The sequence below is a fragment of the Podarcis muralis genome, chromosome 8 (assembly GCF_964188315.1).
Source record: "Podarcis muralis chromosome 8, rPodMur119.hap1.1, whole genome shotgun sequence".
In the NCBI taxonomy this organism is placed as follows: Eukaryota; Metazoa; Chordata; class Lepidosauria; order Squamata; family Lacertidae; genus Podarcis; species Podarcis muralis.
Window position 1 is genome coordinate 35,560,410 of NC_135662.1, and position 18,338 is coordinate 35,578,747.

At 41.1% G+C, this 18,338-nt stretch overlaps 1 long non-coding RNA gene across 10 annotated transcripts in view; it reads left to right on the forward strand.

The window, feature by feature from the left end:
* Positions 1-8,170, forward strand: part of LOC114600563 (uncharacterized) — a 261,139-nt gene extending 252,969 nt beyond the window's left edge. For 6 of the 10 annotated variants that reach the window (XR_013393910.1, XR_013393909.1, XR_013393914.1 and 3 more), the window contains 3 exons: positions 2,127-2,186; positions 5,221-7,272; positions 7,417-8,168. This is a non-coding gene — a long non-coding RNA (uncharacterized LOC114600563). Of the gene's footprint in view, positions 1-2,126; positions 2,187-5,220; positions 7,273-7,416 lie in introns of all 10 variants that reach the window. The other 4 variants (XR_013393916.1, XR_013393917.1, XR_013393915.1 and 1 more) reach the window with 3 other exon arrangements.
* Positions 8,171-18,338: the final 10,168 nt, after the last annotated feature.

Here is an 18,338-nt window from a genome sequence, read left to right on the forward strand (position 1 = left end):
ATGATTCAGACTGATCAACTACTGTTAATATGAGCAGGCGGAAAGACGTTCTCTGGATGTGTTTTTCTTGTAAATAAACATACATAAAACTAACAGAGAGTCATTGCTGCTTATCAGGCTGCTTGCCTGCCAGAGATCAATAGACTGAGTAAACCAAGTCCTTCCCCTTACCATGCTAAAGTTATTGTGGTGAGGGGTCCCATTGATTTATGATAGTAAATTTTTCAGGAGGTTTAGAGAAGAGCAAAAGAAGAGAATAATCTGAAGAGATTGCCTGCCTACCCCCAATAACTTTAAGATTTCTGAGACTTAACATTAAAAAGTCAGTTTATTTAAAAAGCAGTATCTACCAGAAAGCAGGACAACTAGAAAATTCAAAATGCCATATCTTTTTAATAGTTCTTAATTTCCCCCTCCCTTTCAACATCAGTGCTACAGAATGAAGCACTAGCAAATCCCATTATGTACTGGGCAAAGCTCACATGCTTGTTCAAAAGTGATAGTGATCTGTGCCTTTATCAATCACACACTTTTCATGCTTAAGCAGCCTTTTCAAAATCCCTCTTTTAGCTACAAGGATTGTTAAATATAGCTGGTTGCTGAAAAGAGGTGAGGATAACTTTAAATGATCTTAATTTGTTTACCCTTTCAGTTTTCTTCAACCCACATAAACCTGTCATACTTAGATTCACAATTTCTTGACAAAGATTCTTTTTACCCCTAGATAAATTGAGAGGTTTAAGTACACAGAGAGAACTTGAGCACCTCACTTCCACACTAGATTACCGGGGAAGGGGCATAGTCCACATTCCCATCCTAGCATCTGTCTCCTGAGGTGGTCATCTCACTCTGCCTAGTGACAGGGTTGGCTCAGTCAGAAAAAAAGGCAACCGGATTAGACTTGGCCTGGAAGAAATTACTGAATGATGCCACAGTTGTTGGGCATGCTTTGCTTACATAAATAATATTTGTTTTGACTTTACTTGTGGCTTAAGTGCACGACACAACGCCACCACAGAAAATTAAAACAGAAGTTATATTTAAACATGAACTGACAAGAAGATACAGCTCTAGCAATCAGTGTCAGAGTTAGAGTTACAGCCAACTCCTGCTGGTCTACCTTTTTGTTTCTTGACTCATGTAAGAAATCTTATAAATAAAATAAAATAAAATGAGTAATCGCATTCTCCAGAAGGGGAGGGAGTATGGAAGGTGATCTACCTACATTCTTGCAAATCATTTTAAATTCCTAAGAGTGGACAAGAAGCTAATGGAAATTCATGAGTGATGCTTATTAGCATAGTAATTTTTAAACTAAACTTTACAGGTGGAAATGGGATAGAAAAGTCAACTTTGCTTTAACCTTCTAGACTAAATTTCTCTTCCTTGTTGTAAAAATGATACCAGAAGATTTGTCAAAGTTTGTCCGTTGTTCCATGACACCGGATTGAAAGTGCCATTCTGCCATTGCTTGATAGCAGCCAGTGCAAAGTAATCATTAAGCAGACAGTATTATTTTCCTAATTAGTAAAAAAATAAAAAAAAATCTTTGGATTTCCTGGGGCTCCTTCCCGCTGAGCAATCATTTGATTTTGTTTATGTTGACAAACATGCAAGTTGCAGACTCTTTCTTTAATCATTTGACAAAGGCAAGTGTTTGCCCGTCTTACGCATGGGTTAAAGAAAACAATGGCACCCCCTTGCTTGTGGGTCTTCCTTTCTTGTGCAATTCTCACAGTGAGAAAACTGTACCAACTGCAATATTCTGCAGCTGTGTTTTACTGTCACAGTTGTAAATATGCATCTTCAGATAGGACTGAGAGAATCCCCTGTCTGAAACCCTGTTGAGCTGCTGGCGACCAGTGTAGACAACACTTAGCTAAGGTGTCAGTGGTCTGACACAGTGTGAGGCAGCTTCCTATGATCCTAAGAAAGCTTTAGATTTTCAGACAACTATGAACATTCAGGATCCCATTGTCACATTTTTCCCCTAGATGAAGATTAATATCCACATTCGTTGAGGGGGTGGGGAGGGCAATTTATGAGGTGGCCTTTAACCTCAGAGAAACAGGATGACAATTCCAACATTTCTAATATATGGTTGCTCTTACGTCTCGCATTCCTAGGGTCACCACTTCTGCACCTCCCAAAAGCAGGAAATCAATCACCAAACAAGAAGACTAAAGGTTTGTGAACATATACCACTTTATGAGTCTGCCCTAGTTTTGAGATTTTCAGTGGGGCCTTTCCCTTCAGTGGGGCCTTTCCCTGCACCCACCCTCACAGGCACATTTGGTAAGAAGATGAGAGAGCCTTCTCAGTGGTTGCTCCCAGATTGTCCCTTCTAGGCTGGTCCCCTCTCACTGTCAGCCAAAGATAAACCTTTGACAACTAACTTTCTGTTGCAGCCAGGGTCTTTTATTGTTGCTTGTTTCCTATTTTCTTCTCCTTGTTGTTGTTTTAAATTGGTTTGATTCAAGGCTCTTTTTATTATTGTAACTTATCTGCCTGTGTTTATTTTAATATTTATAACTGATTGGTGTATTTTCTAGCTGCATATACTTATAATTCATGTTGTGAACTGCCTGGGGTCCTGCACTGGGAGAAAGGCAGGATATCAAACAAATAAACAAACAAACAAAAGCAAACAAACAAACAAACAAACAGAAACTTAGAAATGTTTGTTATAATTTAATCAGAAATATAATACATCTCACAGTGACCAAATGAGCTGTGTGCCTGCTCAGTCTGCTATCTGAGTGCAACTGAAGTGCACTTTCAAGATCTCTTGCTCTCCTGTCTTAGTCTTCTTTGTCTTTAAGCTGGACTGGAACTGGACAGCGCTCCATATATCCCATCAAAAGGTCAGTTTCTGAGGTCCAGCTGTCCTTTACCAAGGACCAAGCCTTTAGGAACATAGATAGCTGCCTTATATACCATGTCAGACCATTGGGACATTTAGCTCATTATTGTCTATGCTGACCGGTAGGAGCTCTCCAAGGTTTCAGGTGCAGATGTGTCAGAACATTCCCAGCCCTACCTAGAGATGTCAAGGGTTGAACCTGGGACCTTCTGCAGTAAGGTAGATGTTCTACACCCAAGTTCCCCCCTTTAGTAGACCCTGCCCAGTGGAATGGCTTTCCAAGAGAGGTTCAGCATGAGTCATCCCTGCTGCCTTCCAAGTGTCTTTGAAAAACCATATCCTTCAGGCAGGCCTTTCAAATCTGAGATGCTTCACCAGCCAGCTTTTGCCAATGTGTTTGATGCTTCTGCATAGTCTAAACTGTTCTATTGATCAATTAATGATAAAACCAACTCCATGTTGTGTATATTTTCACACAGATGCCACATTCAAAGTTATAGTCAAACATGAGCTGAAGGGAAAAGCTTTTTGAAAATAATTAACATTACCACTTTTGGCAAGCAATGCAAATCTCCTGTAATTAAGGATTATGTAAAACTGGGATTTTAAGTACACATGGAATATTTTGCTATTATCCGTATTTTTCCTAGGAGATAATAGTGATAGCCTATCATACACAAACACCTTCCACTGCATCTTTTTTTAAATTATGCGCTTAATGTTACAGGTTAATTGGTGGTGTTTGCAAGTATCTTGTTTTCACTGGCGCTTAAAATACACTGCTAGCAAATTGACCCACACCTCTCCTCAGTCAGCATCCGTACCTCCCTTGTAGTCTGCAGTTTAAATATATTACCAATGAGGGCAAATGAAATAAACCCAGGTAGCCTGGATGTGGGAAAAGAGGAAAAGGATGCCTGCAAAATTTGTATTACTTGTTTCTCATACTTCCAAGTCAGAGAGATGAGGTGGGGAGATAACATTCCCCTTTAATCATTTTGTCAATAGTTCAGGAAGAACGCAAGACACAATTATTATTATTATTATTATTATTATTATTATTATTATTATTATTATGTTTAAATATATTTTTTATTAAACAATTTCAGCAGAACAATTTATCAATCGAAATAACCAATTACATTTCCCCCCCTTTTTTATTCCACCCCTTCCCTCCCTCTCCCACCCCCTAAGGACTTCCCTCAGCTCCCCTCTCTGATTTGTTTGTACATATCATTCTCTACATGTTAAAAATGGTACATATCATTGCTTTATCTGTCATCTATTCTACTAATAAATTTGTGGATGTTTATTCAAAACCTGGCAAGGAGTCCAAATCATTTTGTGTGTGTTTTTAGATAGTTTGTAAAAAGTTCCCATTCTTTCTTAAAGTCACAATTGTCCTTCTCACGTAATTTATGTGTCAACTTTGCCAACTCTGCATAACTCATCAGTTTTTCTTGCCATTGTTCTTTCGTTGAAATTTCCTCATTCTTCCAACCTTGTGCTAACAAGACTCTTGCCACCGTTGTTGTGTACAGTTCTTTGTTTTTCTTGGCTTGTCTCGTCCTAAAATCCCTAACAAAAATGCTTCTGGCTTCTTTACAAATGTCATTTTAAACATTTTTTTTCCAATTCATTATATATCATCTCCCAAAAAAATTTAACTTCTTTACATTCCCACCACATATGGTACAAAGTACCTTCTTTTTCTTTACATTTCCAACATGTATTTGACCCGGTTTTGTACATTTTTGCCATTTGTACTGGTGTACCATCTATACATCATTTTCATATAATTTTCTTTCAAGAGAGAACAATCTGTAAATTTCAAATCCACCTTCCACAACTTTTCCCAGTCCTCAAATTGTATATTATGTCCTATATCTTGTGCCCATTTGATCATGACTGATTTAACCTCCTCATCCTTTGTTTCCCATTCTAGCAGAATACTATATGCTTTCTTCAGCAGCTTCGCTTCTTCATCTATAACCTCCTTCTGAAATCTAGAGATTGTGTAGCTAAACCCTTTTTTATTGTCTTCCTTATACATCTCATATAATTGTCTATAATGCAGCCAGCTCTGAAAATGGTCTTTAATTTCCTCATAGTCTTAACACAAGACACAATTAAAGCATATAAGCTGAAAAATCAGGGGCATTACAGTCCTCCATTGCCCAGCCCTGCTACTCCTTTGCAGGTGGACTAATCCTCAGATGGCTTGAATCTCTCGTTTTTAAAACAAAACAAAAAGCCTTTTCTTTTTTAAAGAAGCGTGCTTTTGAATTTGTCTATCAAACTGCTCAGAGAGAGGTAGAAGCTAATCGAGAATTTGCTTTCTTTTATTCTCTCCCCAGCAGCCAGAACTCCCTGAGAGACACCTTTCATTGGCTGTTTCCATCTCCTGTTTGCTGGCATCACAGAATCCTGCCTCCCTGCACCTACATCAACATCACATGTGTGAGGCTGATGGAATAAGTGATCTGAATCAGCCATCAGAACAAGCAGAGGCGTCAGTACATCAAGAGCAGTGAAGAAAAGGGGGTGGCAATTTAAAAAAAAACAAAAACCTGCCAAGCATCAGCTGAGCCCTCTAAATCTTGATTTTGCACATCTGCAGAAGCATGGAGAGAAATCACTATGCATGAGAAGCACCCTATTTATAACACTCTCACCCTCTTTCCTATGCGGCGTGAAGCTGTACAGGGATAAGCTTTCTCACCAAAGGATGCTTTTACCGATTCACTGTATCACACTTGCTGAAGGCCAACCTGGAATCCTGATGCAAGCAGAAAATATTTTTGTTTCACAAAAGACCTCCACCTAAAATGGCAATAACAACATTTATATTCCAAAGACATATTTTCCTTGTTAAAAATGTGTTATTGCAGAGGACGTGATCAAGTGATAACACTGAAAATATTACACAAAAATATCTTATATTTCATCCATTCCCTCATTCACTAGCAGAAAGAAAGTAGTGTTATTGAAGTACTTTCAAAAGACAGTTGCTAAATTGAATTTTTATATTACATTGTAAAAGATTCCATCAGTCAGTGCAATATTCCTTTTGCCATATATGCTTAAATGTGTGCTCCCGTTTATGTATGCCACTATACATAGGTGTATCGATCAATAGACACAGATACATATATGACTATATATTAATATAGTTGTTTTGTGAGAACTACAGTAGATTAAATAATTTTGCATGATTGCTTTTTATTCTCCTTCTATACACAAAGAGTCTTGTACTCACAAAAGGAAGCTCTACTAAATTATTCTGATTTCTCCATCCCTTAACCTTCAGGAGTGACCTCTAGGGACAGAGAGGGCTATTGTGTAGGCAGGTAGGGAAACCCTATTGCTCAGGCAGAATTCATCTTGCTCTTTTCCTGATCCAGCCCAATGAATTCAAACTCAAGCTCACATATTACACTGAGTACAAGGTGTTTCCTGTACATACAAAAGCTTGTGTGAATGAGTGTTTGTTTGGGAAACTGTCTAAAGAGACAAATGGCAGAGTGTGCCTTCGGGGGTGAAGTAAGGCCATTGGAGAGTTACAACGTACACTTATTGTATTTGTACATCTCAACTATTTGTGTACACGGGTACAGAGATTGTACCCTCACTGGATATGAGCTTGTCTTTGGGCACACCTCTTACATTCTACCACCCCAATTAAATTTCCATGGATGTGGAAGACGTAAGATCATTCTACTGTGCATTAAGGTATCCTGTAAAATGTTTAAACACACATTTGCTTTACAAAGAACCATCATATATGTTTTAAATACAAATGCTTTACAGTGTAACCCTATAAATGTGTACTCAGAAGTAACCCTTGGTAAGTTCAGTGGGGCTTACTCCCAGGTAAGGAGGTGGCTATAGTCCTCTCTGTGAGCACACTTTCACAGTGACGCCTCTTTTCTCTCTTCATTACTCAAATTCCATAAGGGAAATTCACATAACATCTCCTCCTTATAATGTGTTAAGTCAATTCCTGAGTCCACGCCTCCCAACATCAGTGCACTCAGCACAAATGCCCCCAGCAGACACATGTTCAGCATTACTGTGAAAGAGCCCTATACCCATGCAGCTGCTTGTACATGCAGCTCTTACCTGTGATTGGTAACCCTGGCCAATTCATCTCACTGAAACGATACCATGGTAGAACTGTTCAGACCCCTTCCCTATAGATCTGTTCCTCTGGAGCAGACCAGTTGTTTATCCCCATTTTCAACCACCCCAGAGAATCCATGCATGGAACTAGTGTCACAGGTGAGGAGCCAGATGGCAGCCTAACATGATCCCTGATTGGATTCTGTGGTCACCATCTGCACAAGGGTGAGGTGGGGGAGGATGACTCTGTTGTAGCATCTCGTCCCATTCTACTTATTTTCAATCAGGTAGAACAGTGTTTCCCAACCTTGGGCCTCCAGCTGTTTTTGGACTACAACTCCCATCATCCCTAGCTAGCAAGACCAGTGGTCAGGGATGATGGGAATTGTAGTTCAAAAACAGCTGGAGGCCCAAGGTTGGGAAACACTGAGGTAGAAGATGCCTCATATCCCTTCTCTGAATCCTGCCTTGATTACACATGAGTACAGCCCAAGCCTTCCTACTTCTCTGGCTTCCTCCCTTGGTTACTCAACTATCCATTTACAACAACCATTTTTTACTAAAAGATGCCACTTATTCGGTCATTTGTACAATGCCCTTTGGTAGCAGCAACACAATGAGTTGATTCAGATTTATCATGGGGTGCAGGAAACATATTGTAATCCCATTCTCCATAGCCCTTTTTTAGATGTTCCACAAACACAAGGGGATTGTGGACCTAGCCCCAAAATATGCTGTCCAATGTCTCCTTCTGTTTACTTGTTTCTGGGCTTCCCATATCTTTTTAAACTTTTGTCTCCAAAACTGGTGGTGTCTTTTTAATTCATTCTGCTGTTAACTGGGTTAAAATTACCTTTCTCACTTGACAAGTCATTTTCAGATATTTAAGCATGAACACAGAGGGGAGGAACTGGGATTATGCCCATGGTTCCTGATATCTACACATGAATCACCAAATAAGAAGACATGGGGATGCGGGTGGTGTTGTGGTCTACATCACTGCACCTCTTGGGGCTGGCTGATCAGGAGGTCAGCAGTTTGAATCCATGTGATGGGGTGAGCTCCTGTTGCTCTGCCCCAGCTTCTGCCAACCTAGCAGTTCAAAGGCATGTCAGTGGAGGGACGCGGATGGCGCTGTGGGTTAAACCACAGAGCCTAGGACTTGCCGATCAGAAGGTCGGCGGTTCGAATCCCCACAACGGGGTGAGCTCCCGTTGCTTGGTCCCTGCTCCTGCCAACCTAGCAGTTTGAAAGCACGTCAAAGTGCAAGTAGATAAATAGGTACCGCTCCAGTGGGAAGGTAAACGGCGTTTCCGTGCGCTGCTCTGGTTCGCCAGAAGCAGCTTAGTCATGCTGGCCACATGACCCAGAAGCTGTATGCCGGCTCCCTCGGCCAATAAAGCGAGATGAGCGCTGCAACCCCAGAGTCGGTCATGACTGGACCTAATGGTCAGGGGTCCCTTTACCTTTAAAAAAGAAAAAGAAAAAGAAGAAAAAGAAGGGGGGGAAGCATGTCAGTGCTTGTAAATAAATAGCTACCACTGTGGCGGGGATGTAAATAGGATTTCCGTGCACTTTGGGTTTTGTCATGGTGTTCCATTGCACCAGAAGCGGTTTAGTCATGCTGGCCACATGACCCGGAAAGCTGTCTGTGGACAAACACCAGCTCCCTCGGCCTGAAAGCAAGATGAGCGCTGCACCCCATAGTCACCTTTGAGTGGTCTTAACTGTCCAGGGGTCCTTTACCTTTACCTTTTACATGTATTTCCAAAACAATACATGAACTGAAACACAGCCATCTTTTGAAATTCGCACTTGTCTGAATTTTGAGATGCTGTTCTTCAGCCAAGTAATATGTACGAAAGTGCATATACTCAGTGGCGTAGCGTGGGTTGTCAGCACCCGGGGCAAGGCAAGTAATTTGCGCCCCCTAACCCGTGGATTTGCGCCCCCTAACCCATGGATTTGCGCCCCCTAACCTGTGGATTTGCCCTAACCCCAGATGTTGCGCCCGGTGCGGCTGGCCCCCCCCTGCACCCCCCACGCTACGCCACTGAATATACTAAAGAGTGCATATACTGTAAATGCATATATCAGTAAAATCATATACAAAATGCGTTATATTTTTTCACAATTGCTTTGCAAAAATTATTATTATTTATCAAATGTGTATATCGCCCTTCATCCAAAGATCACAGGGCAGTTCACAACACAAAAATACAAAATGAGAACACAAAATACATAATAAAACAAGAACAAACCAATAACCCCCCCCACACACACACAAAAATGTGTACATTAGGCAAAGGTGCACATAAGGATGTGTGCATTAGGATAAAGTCACACTAAACTTCTTGTGAATGTCCATGGTGGAGGGGGGGGGATTGCAAACTGATGTAGAAATGAATTTAAGATAGGAAAAATGACAAATGAGAGAAACCAAAACTGATAGATTTGCCCAAGTCTACCACTAAATTCCAGTTATTGTTTTTTTTAAAAAAAAATAACACGTATTTTGAAAGCTTTCAACCCCTCCCTCTCTTCAGTAATACTGATGATGATACCAGCCTCGCACACTATAGCCAATGAGTAAAATAAAAAAACCCTGAGCTACTCCACATCACCGATTGTAGCGTCTCTCTGCAGTCCATTAATCTTCTGTGCTACCATTCCTTTCTTTCATTGAAAAGATGCCAGGTCATCAGAAATTCTCTGTACTGACTCAGTGAAAAGTACAGTGCATTGCTTTCTCTGAGGGAATTATTGTTCTCACTCCTGCAGCCTGTCTCCTGGCTGTGAGGAGCTGCATTAGGTTTCCACTTCAGTGCAATACATCTCTTTTCCATTAAAAGTGCAATTTGTACAAACATCCTTTTATTACTTATCAATTGTTTCACCAGCAAAAACAAAAACAGAACACCAAAAAACTGCAGAGCTTGGTAGAAAAATCCACTGCAGAAGAAAAATCCCAGCAAGGTTGCAGGGTGTAAGGGATATAATCCAGGATGGTCTTGAATTTAATGAACGGCAAAATAGGACAATTTTGTTTGGCAACCCATATTAAGGGCTTTATTTCATTGGAAAAGGAATACAGATGTAGACAGGCTAATCAAATCTGTTATGTTGTTTGATCACAGAATAGTTTATTAGTTTCCTGCAGGGCCATATAGCATATTCATTTTTCTTACTTGGGTCCATGTGTTCTAAGGATAAGAACTTCTTTGAGGACAAGATGGCAGGGAAAATTCTTGCCTCGATCTGAGCCATTTCACACAGCTCCAAGCGCATGCAAATCTGGCACAGGATGCCTATGCAGTAGAGAAGTCTGCACTGCAGCTAGAGATGTGGCACGTGGCTTAGGAGAGGAAATTATCCCTTCCTTTTCTCTGATAATTACTATGCTTCTTGCGGGTGGGGAGAGAAATACTGGGATGTTGGCTATGGGAACCTCTGTCCAGTCTCCTTATGCATGATAGTGTGCTTGGGGAAAGTGCAGCTAACAGGCAGAGTGGAAACAATGCAACTGTCGGGTTACAGAACAGTAAATATGTTTTAGAAGCCTTTGTCATGCTTATCGCCGAAGCACATGTTTCATCAATACAGAAGCAAGGTATGCACAGCCCATAACTTGAAATGTCCGGTGTAAATTGTCATGGTTTGTTTTCCTCTGCAGAACCAACATGCATTTATATAGACCTTTCAGCATTGCAAACATGGCTTTGCTGTAATGGTTTGCGTTAGAAGGCTGGGTGCTGGAAATGGGTACAGCTACTCCCTTAAAAGACAATTGGTCATGATCCAGTGAGGAAAATCCAGTAGCAAACCGTGCAGGGCTGGCCTGCCCCTGCTAACACAGCTGGAGAAGCAAGAATTCCATGAGATCTGACCGGAAGCCGCTGCCACCATGTGACCCCAGTAAGTGAGGCTTCATCCGGGTGGGATGGGGGACCTTCCCATTTTGATTCAGGCAGCAAATCAGGATGGGCCCACCCTGGGAATGTGTAATAGAATCACAAGCCACTGTGATAGCCAACACAAGTGGTTTGGTTACTCTTATCTGTTCCCTTCTGCTGTTCTCCTTTCAAACTGAAGTCACTGTGTATCTTTAGAACAGTGGTTCCCAACCTTTTTTTGGCCATGCCCCGCCTAAGCATCTCTAAGATCCTCATGCCCCCGCCCCCATGACATATAATTCTTATTATTCAAAAAGTGATCTCCTATTCACATGGAGGAAGCCTAAAAGGCCACTCAGTGTTAATAACTCTTTCTCGAATTGCCCCCTTAAAAATCAAATTGCCCCCCTATGGGGCATGTGCCCAACATTGGGAACCATGGCTCTAGACCCTCTCTGGTTTGGCCTCCTCTGCAATACACTTTATACATGATTGCAGCATAATTTATGCACCCCAGTCCAACACTGACATCTACATGCATGCTATGTTTAATCGTTTTAGCATTCAGTTGTCAGTGGAGGATTATCACATCCTAAATTGCTGCTAGCTTTATATGTTGAGATTTTTAGCTTGATCTTTTTCAAGAAAGTGCAATTGCACAAACATTTACAGCCTATCTCTATGCATAGCCTCAGCCAAGCGATGGCAGACTAAATGGAAGGAGCATAACTCAATGGCAGAACACATGCCTTGCATCCAGAAGGTTTGAGGTTCATTCCCTGGCGTCTCCACAGATAACTGGGAAACACAGTTTTCTGAAACCCCGGGGGGGGGCACTGCCAGTCAGTGTAGACTAACTGGTGGGGAACCTGTAGCCCTCCAGATGTTGTCAGATTCCAGCTCCCATCAGCTCCAGCCAACATGGCCAGCAGTCAGGGATGATGTTATATTCCCAAAGCTTGTAGAGGACCACAGGTTCCTCATTGTTGGTACAGCCAATACTCAGCTAGAAAGTCGAATGGACTGACTTGGTTTAAGACAACTTTGTATATTCCATACAATTGGCACTTGCCACGTAATTCCCATCAAGATGACAACTTCCCACAGCCTCACATTCTCCAGCAAATTAAGAAATGGTATGCAACTTGATCCATGTTTTGCATCATGGGGCAAACTGCTTCACAAAGCTTTGCTGGACCATCTCATGCTTTCATGGAGAATAGCTTTTACAAGCCACAATAGAACCTCCATGTTCACAGGCTGATGCTAGGAGACAAACAGGTGCAGATGGCCTATTTCTTTCATGCTGTGTTTGTGGACACCTGGCTGAGCTCTTTGTGCTATTTTGGTCAATGGTAAATTGGCCACAGATGTCAGCTAAGTCAAGGTGTTAGCTCTTCCTGATGGGCCTCTCATTGCTATTGCAGTGGATTTTATTTTCATCCCTGTGAAATGTAGCACACACTTCAGGTAAAGGAGATCCCACTGCTCTTTTTCCACAAATAAGTACAGTAAAGAAGTTATACACACCTGCTTAGAAAGTTATCATTTTTCTCCCTTCCTTTCTTATAATTTTAGCCTACTCTTCATCCAAGAAACCCAAAGAGTGCGCTCTCTCTCTCTCTCTCTCTCTCTCACACACACACACACACACACATTTGAAGGGTGATTTGTAGTCTAATGTGCAATATAAGTGCTTTGTAAATATTTACCCTTGCTTTTTAGGATCCACCTTGTTTCTATTATTGTAAGTTGTTTAAAACTGTTTTTAATATTGCATTGTAATTGTTGTAACTCACTCAGGAACCTTATGATGAAAGACGAATAACAGCAGCAACAACAATAGAAACAAAGCACTGCAAATACTAGGGATGTACAGTGGCTTCATGTGTGGTGTGAATAATGAGGTGAATTAAGGGGAGGGTGTATTTCCACATTCCTGAGTAGAAGTGTGCTGTCAACAACTTCCTCTCCAGTCAGACCAGAGCCTCCAAAAAGCCTTGGGTCGCTCTGTTGTTCTGAATAAATATATATATATACAGAGCTCTTCATGTATATCAGAGGCCTTTAAGACCTACCAGCAGACACAAGCAGAAAGAAAAGGCTGATGTGAAGCTGCAATGGTTTTAAAAAATGAAAAAGCAAGAATAAACACCATTCATCCACTTCCCAATTATTTGTAGCTAAGCAATAGATGGGACAACCCCTCACTCACCCTTCCAATACAGAATTTAGGAGGAAAATGAATCTGTTTTAATTCCCCCCAAATAAAGCCCTGGGTCTATTTGTCTGAAGTTTGGTAGGATTAATTAACTCTGGATGGGTTCTTGTGCATGTAAATTTTATCCACTTTGGCCAAATAAGACAAAAGTCATCACTGTGTTTAGATTCCCTATTATAGTAAATGAGGACAGAGCTTCATTTTATACAGAGCAGCTTGGAATCCAAAACACATATTGAAGAGGAGAGAGCACAGAGAGACTTCAAAACAGGTCAGATTTCTATTTGTTATTTTTTTCAAAAAGGGCAAATACAAAGATACAAGGTGAATCTGGGGGCCCATGCACACCTTCAGTATATGCACATCCATCTTTCCTTGACACTGGGTCCCTTGATATAATGCCCACGCCACCTTAGCAAAAACAATTTGAGAGATTTCTACCTCAGAAGGCAAGCGGTGTGACGTCCCCTGCATATGGCCTCCCTTTTATGTTCCCGCTTCACACTCAGACTGACAAGAGGGGCTTGTGAAGCCTTTTCTTCATGGCTCCATCTTGACCTTGACCTCGGAGCTTTAGAGAAGGTGGCTTGCATTCGAAGCAGCCATTCTCCACCGTAACTCCTCTTTTCTTTTGATATTAAGGAGAGTGAAAGGTCATGCAATATGTTCCCCTTCTTAGGTTTAGCATTGGGGGGGGGAGGGTGGCGGGAGTTCTGCTTATTCCTTTGCAACGTATTTTTGCTTTGAGTTTTTATTTTGCTCAGGTCAGGTACAGGCAGCATCGTTCATTTCTTTCCCTCACATCTTCCTTTTCTTCTTCCCATCCCAAACAGAGAGAGAGAGGGAGAGAGGGAGAAAACCAAATATATATGTGTCAGACATTCAGCGAGGGAAAGACAAAGGCACTGAGTTAATTACCCATCATTTACTGCTGCTGAGAAGAACAGATGGTAGCAAGCGATATGTGAATGGCATGGGGCAGTGAATTATTCGATCTTTTTCAGATTAATCGCCAATGGCAAAGTAGGTGATTACAAGCTGTGACCCTTATATAAATGCATAACATGTATACATGGGCTCTGAGAGGGGGGAGGGTTGTTTAGTTTGTTAAAGGAATTTAAAATCTTTGGAGGATGTCAGACACATGAAAATGGTTGACACAATAGTGAGAAATCATACTGTGTGATTCCCAGCGAATGACATTCCTCTTCAGGTAACTTTAGAAAGCCCCTCTGATTTGGGTCATTTTGCCTGGGCTCATGAATTGGATCACAATTAAACCCCAAAACAGAAACCCATATATTTTGAATGGTTTTCACGAAGGAGAAGGCTATTCACTTGAAGAGTCACGGGGATGAAGCTGGTGCATGAAAGAGTGAGTAGGACCAAACCATTTTTAAAAAATTATTTAAAAAGCTAATAAAAATAAAGGTTGGAAGTAAAAAACAATGACAAATATGATTATTTCGTTGCAAGGCCCTTCTTGGCTGAAGCAGCAAAGGCAAGAAAGAAACAAGGTATTTACTTGCTTCTTTGATTTTTATCATATATATATATATATATTAAAAGACAACAACAACAACATCTTTCAGCACCTTTCAAGGTCAGGATGGTATAATTTCCTCTCCATCTTGCTGAAACACCCAACCTTTCTCCTTCCATATGGAAGGAAAAAAAGAAAGGTCTATTGCATTTTCAGTTGCATCAATAATTAATTGGTACATGAGAAAAACAGATGCTGTCTTTTGCAGATCATAGAAACTGCCCCATCATCAAAATGTCTCCAATCACCTAATTATTAAATCTATACAGTGCTAATATTACGGTGGAATGGGAGGGGAAGAAGAAAGGGAGGAGAGGAAGCCAGTGAGCCACAAACACCGTTCCCTGAAAGCCTTCCAATTTACTGCCTTTTCTGACACTTCTTATCTTGTAGGAAAACCATCCCCCTGCAAACATCAGGGAGTGGGTGAGTTTCAGGGGGCTTGCTCCATTCTCCCTCCTTGAATATTCCTCTTAATCAAGCAAATGCAAAGCGCCGCCAATATTACTGCCTGATATCTTGTCCGTGTGTTGTTGACGGAAGATGGAAGGTGGTGGGAGGGGGCTGGAGGAAGCTGGGGGAATCGGGCTGGAATTGTATTAGTCAGCAGCACTGGGTAGTGCATTTAAAACTGCAATCCATTTAGCCTGAATATAGGATTGGGAAGAAAGTGCAGCCTGAGCCAATCTGCCCCGGAGAAAAGAAGAAGCAGAAACCACTGCAGGAGACTAGAATTTCCAGTGTGCGGTTTCATTAAAAGCCAGCTTTATATAACACCATCAGTTTAGCTGGTGCCCCCACCCCACCCCACCCAGATCACTTTCTATATACCATTATGTGAAAAGATGCAAATAACGCAACAGCACAACACAAACAATGATATGGCTCATGGACTTATCTTACCTACATTAACATCACATTGACTCTGCAAGGAGAAGGCTTGCATCACTGAGGACGAAAACAGGTTTGCATACATTTCTCCTTGCTGCGGTTTTCAATTATGAATCTTTCCGGCATCATGGACGCTGTTTTATATTTTTTTCCCTTTTCTCCTGACAAAATTAAAAGTAAGACGGTGTTTAAGTCGCAGTGATAACCTGGTATGGGAAGGGAAGGGATGGCCCTGAGTTAGGGAGCTTGAAACAAAGAAATCATTTCCACTTTGTGAAATTATAGGGAAAGGAAAAATACCTGCCTCCAACATGGATAATTCAAGCAAGATTGGAAGCAAAATATCCAGTTGGGCTTTGATGAGCCTTCTGATCCTACCTAGATGAGATAAGGAGGTTCTACTAAAGGGCGCTGTAATGTTTATTTGAACACAAAGGATGGATAATTTATAGCATAGGGTATAACTGTACCTGTGGGTGCATATTTATAGCATTTCCTGAAATGTCACACAATCCCTGGCACATTCCAAAAAGCAGCAGCTCTGAAAAAATATAGAACAATGACTGGGGAGCGACTATTGAAATGAATAAGAAATGGTTGGATCAGAACCCAGACAATCTATTTATATATGTTCTTCATGTGGTATGTCAAATTCGGGGGGGGGGGGACTTATCTCCATGCATTTTATTTTATTTTATTTTGCAGCTTTTTGCTGCTCCAGAAATATTTATTAAGAAAGCTGCAGGTAGCCATTACTTATAACCCTGTAGAACCTTTTTCTTGTTGTTCTTTTTGATGAAACAAAGATGAAATTGAAATTGATTTTCGGGGGAGACATTTATATTGAAAGGAGGATCATTTTATATTTTTCCCAAGGTGAAATCCTCATTCATTCCGAAGCATAAAAAGTGCAGAGGGGCTAAAGGATTGTCATACAATGGCCATTTTTATTTCACAGGACGTTTTCCATCGCCAATGGAATTTGATATATTCTTCCCTTATAAGGTGACTGGCGTGTGAATGCTAGGGTTTCATAGTTGCACATGTGCAAATATATATGTATTCTGCTTTAAACAAATCTGGCACAAATTATTTTTATTTCATTAGGCACATAGTAATTTGTTCCTTGGGATTTCTCTCCTCCCTTGTTACACTGTTTGTCTTCAAAGAATGACACAAAATAAAATGTGTGCTTGTAGGCTGCAATCCTATGCGCATTGAGGCTCTTTTAATCTCAATGAAGTTAATCTGAGTTAAGCAGCCTAACTGTGCACAGGATAGAACCACTGCATGCAATATTTAAGCAAGTGGATCAGCATATGGGAAGTGACAGTAAAAGAAAATCTTCTTACGGGTCTGAGCAAGATGGAAAACTTGAATTCTGGACAAATATGTTAGCATGGTTGTTCTTAACAAAAAAAAATAAAAAATATCAGTGATATCAATTGCTAAATTCCAGTATGTCACTAGGCACCTGTGCATCGCAATGCAGTCCACATCTTCTCTCCTCAACCATTTTCATTGGGTTCACTATGCCAGCATGATAGCATTCACCCATTAGATGAAAACTGTAAGAAATTAGCATGCAGAAAAGTGACTCAGAGGTGGTAAAAGAGGCCATATTCAGCTGCGAAGCCAACAACTGAAAGTAGAATATAATTCACTGTTACTGTAATCAGTTTTATAGCACAGCAAATGACATATTTTCTCATCTTCCCTCAATAACAATATTCATCTGCTTTATACTTCTTTTGCATTAATCTGACCATCCTAGCTGGAGGAAGGAAATAGAAACAAACGTTGCATATGCTTAAAAGCGCACACACACACATTTAAGCCTATCTATACATATGTGTGTGCATAATTTGAAATACGTTGTATAGATCAGAAATCATCCTTCATGTAGCATTTATTCTGATATGTACCTCATGCTGTTCAGGGCCAACTAGACACATAGCTAGGAGATCTGCGATTAGACCTTCCATGGTTGGATGTTGGGTTATACTAATTTTCAGTCCCATGTGGTTGCTTTATTTTTTTTTATTATTCATATCATATATTTCCTTCCTCTTCATATTATCCTCTCAAAAACCCTGTGTTAACCTAACCTTATGTTAGGTTGAGAGGCTGTGACTGGCCCAAGGTCACTCAGCAAGCTTCACGGCTAGGTGGAGCTTCAAATCCTGTCTTCCAGTCCAACACATTAACCACTACACCACACTGGCTTGTATGCTTTGAAAGACAGGGAAACAGTGCTCTAGAAAAATATGTTTTCTTCTCACCCTCTCCCAGATCTAACCCTTGCTACCTCCAGCTCCCTGAGAGGAGATAAAAGTGCTCTGAAATAATGCTTAATTTGACCCTTAGTAGAAAACAGTTCCATTTGGGGAAGAGTCATCGCTCGGTGGTGATAGAGCATCTGCTTTGCCCAGGTCCCAGGTCCAATTCCCATCATCTCCATGTAGGCTGTGAATTCGCCCTTTCTGAAACCCTGGAGAGACTGTTAGTCAATGTAGACAATCGTAAGGTAGAACAAGGTGCTCAGTCTTTTCATATCAAGTGGGCCGTAAGAGTACTTTGACATGAAACCCACCACCGACACAGCCTTGTCACAAGGCCAAAATTGGACACCCCCCACCCCAGTCAAGCCAGCTAAGCAAGGCACTGGGCTTTGGGAAGGAGGTGGGAGGACTCCTGTCAGAGCCTTCAAGCCTCCTTTGCAAAGCCCAGCACCTCACCTACCCAGCTTTGGGAAGGCAGTGTGAGGGCTTTGTGGGGGGGGACATCACATTGGGCCACATTTGG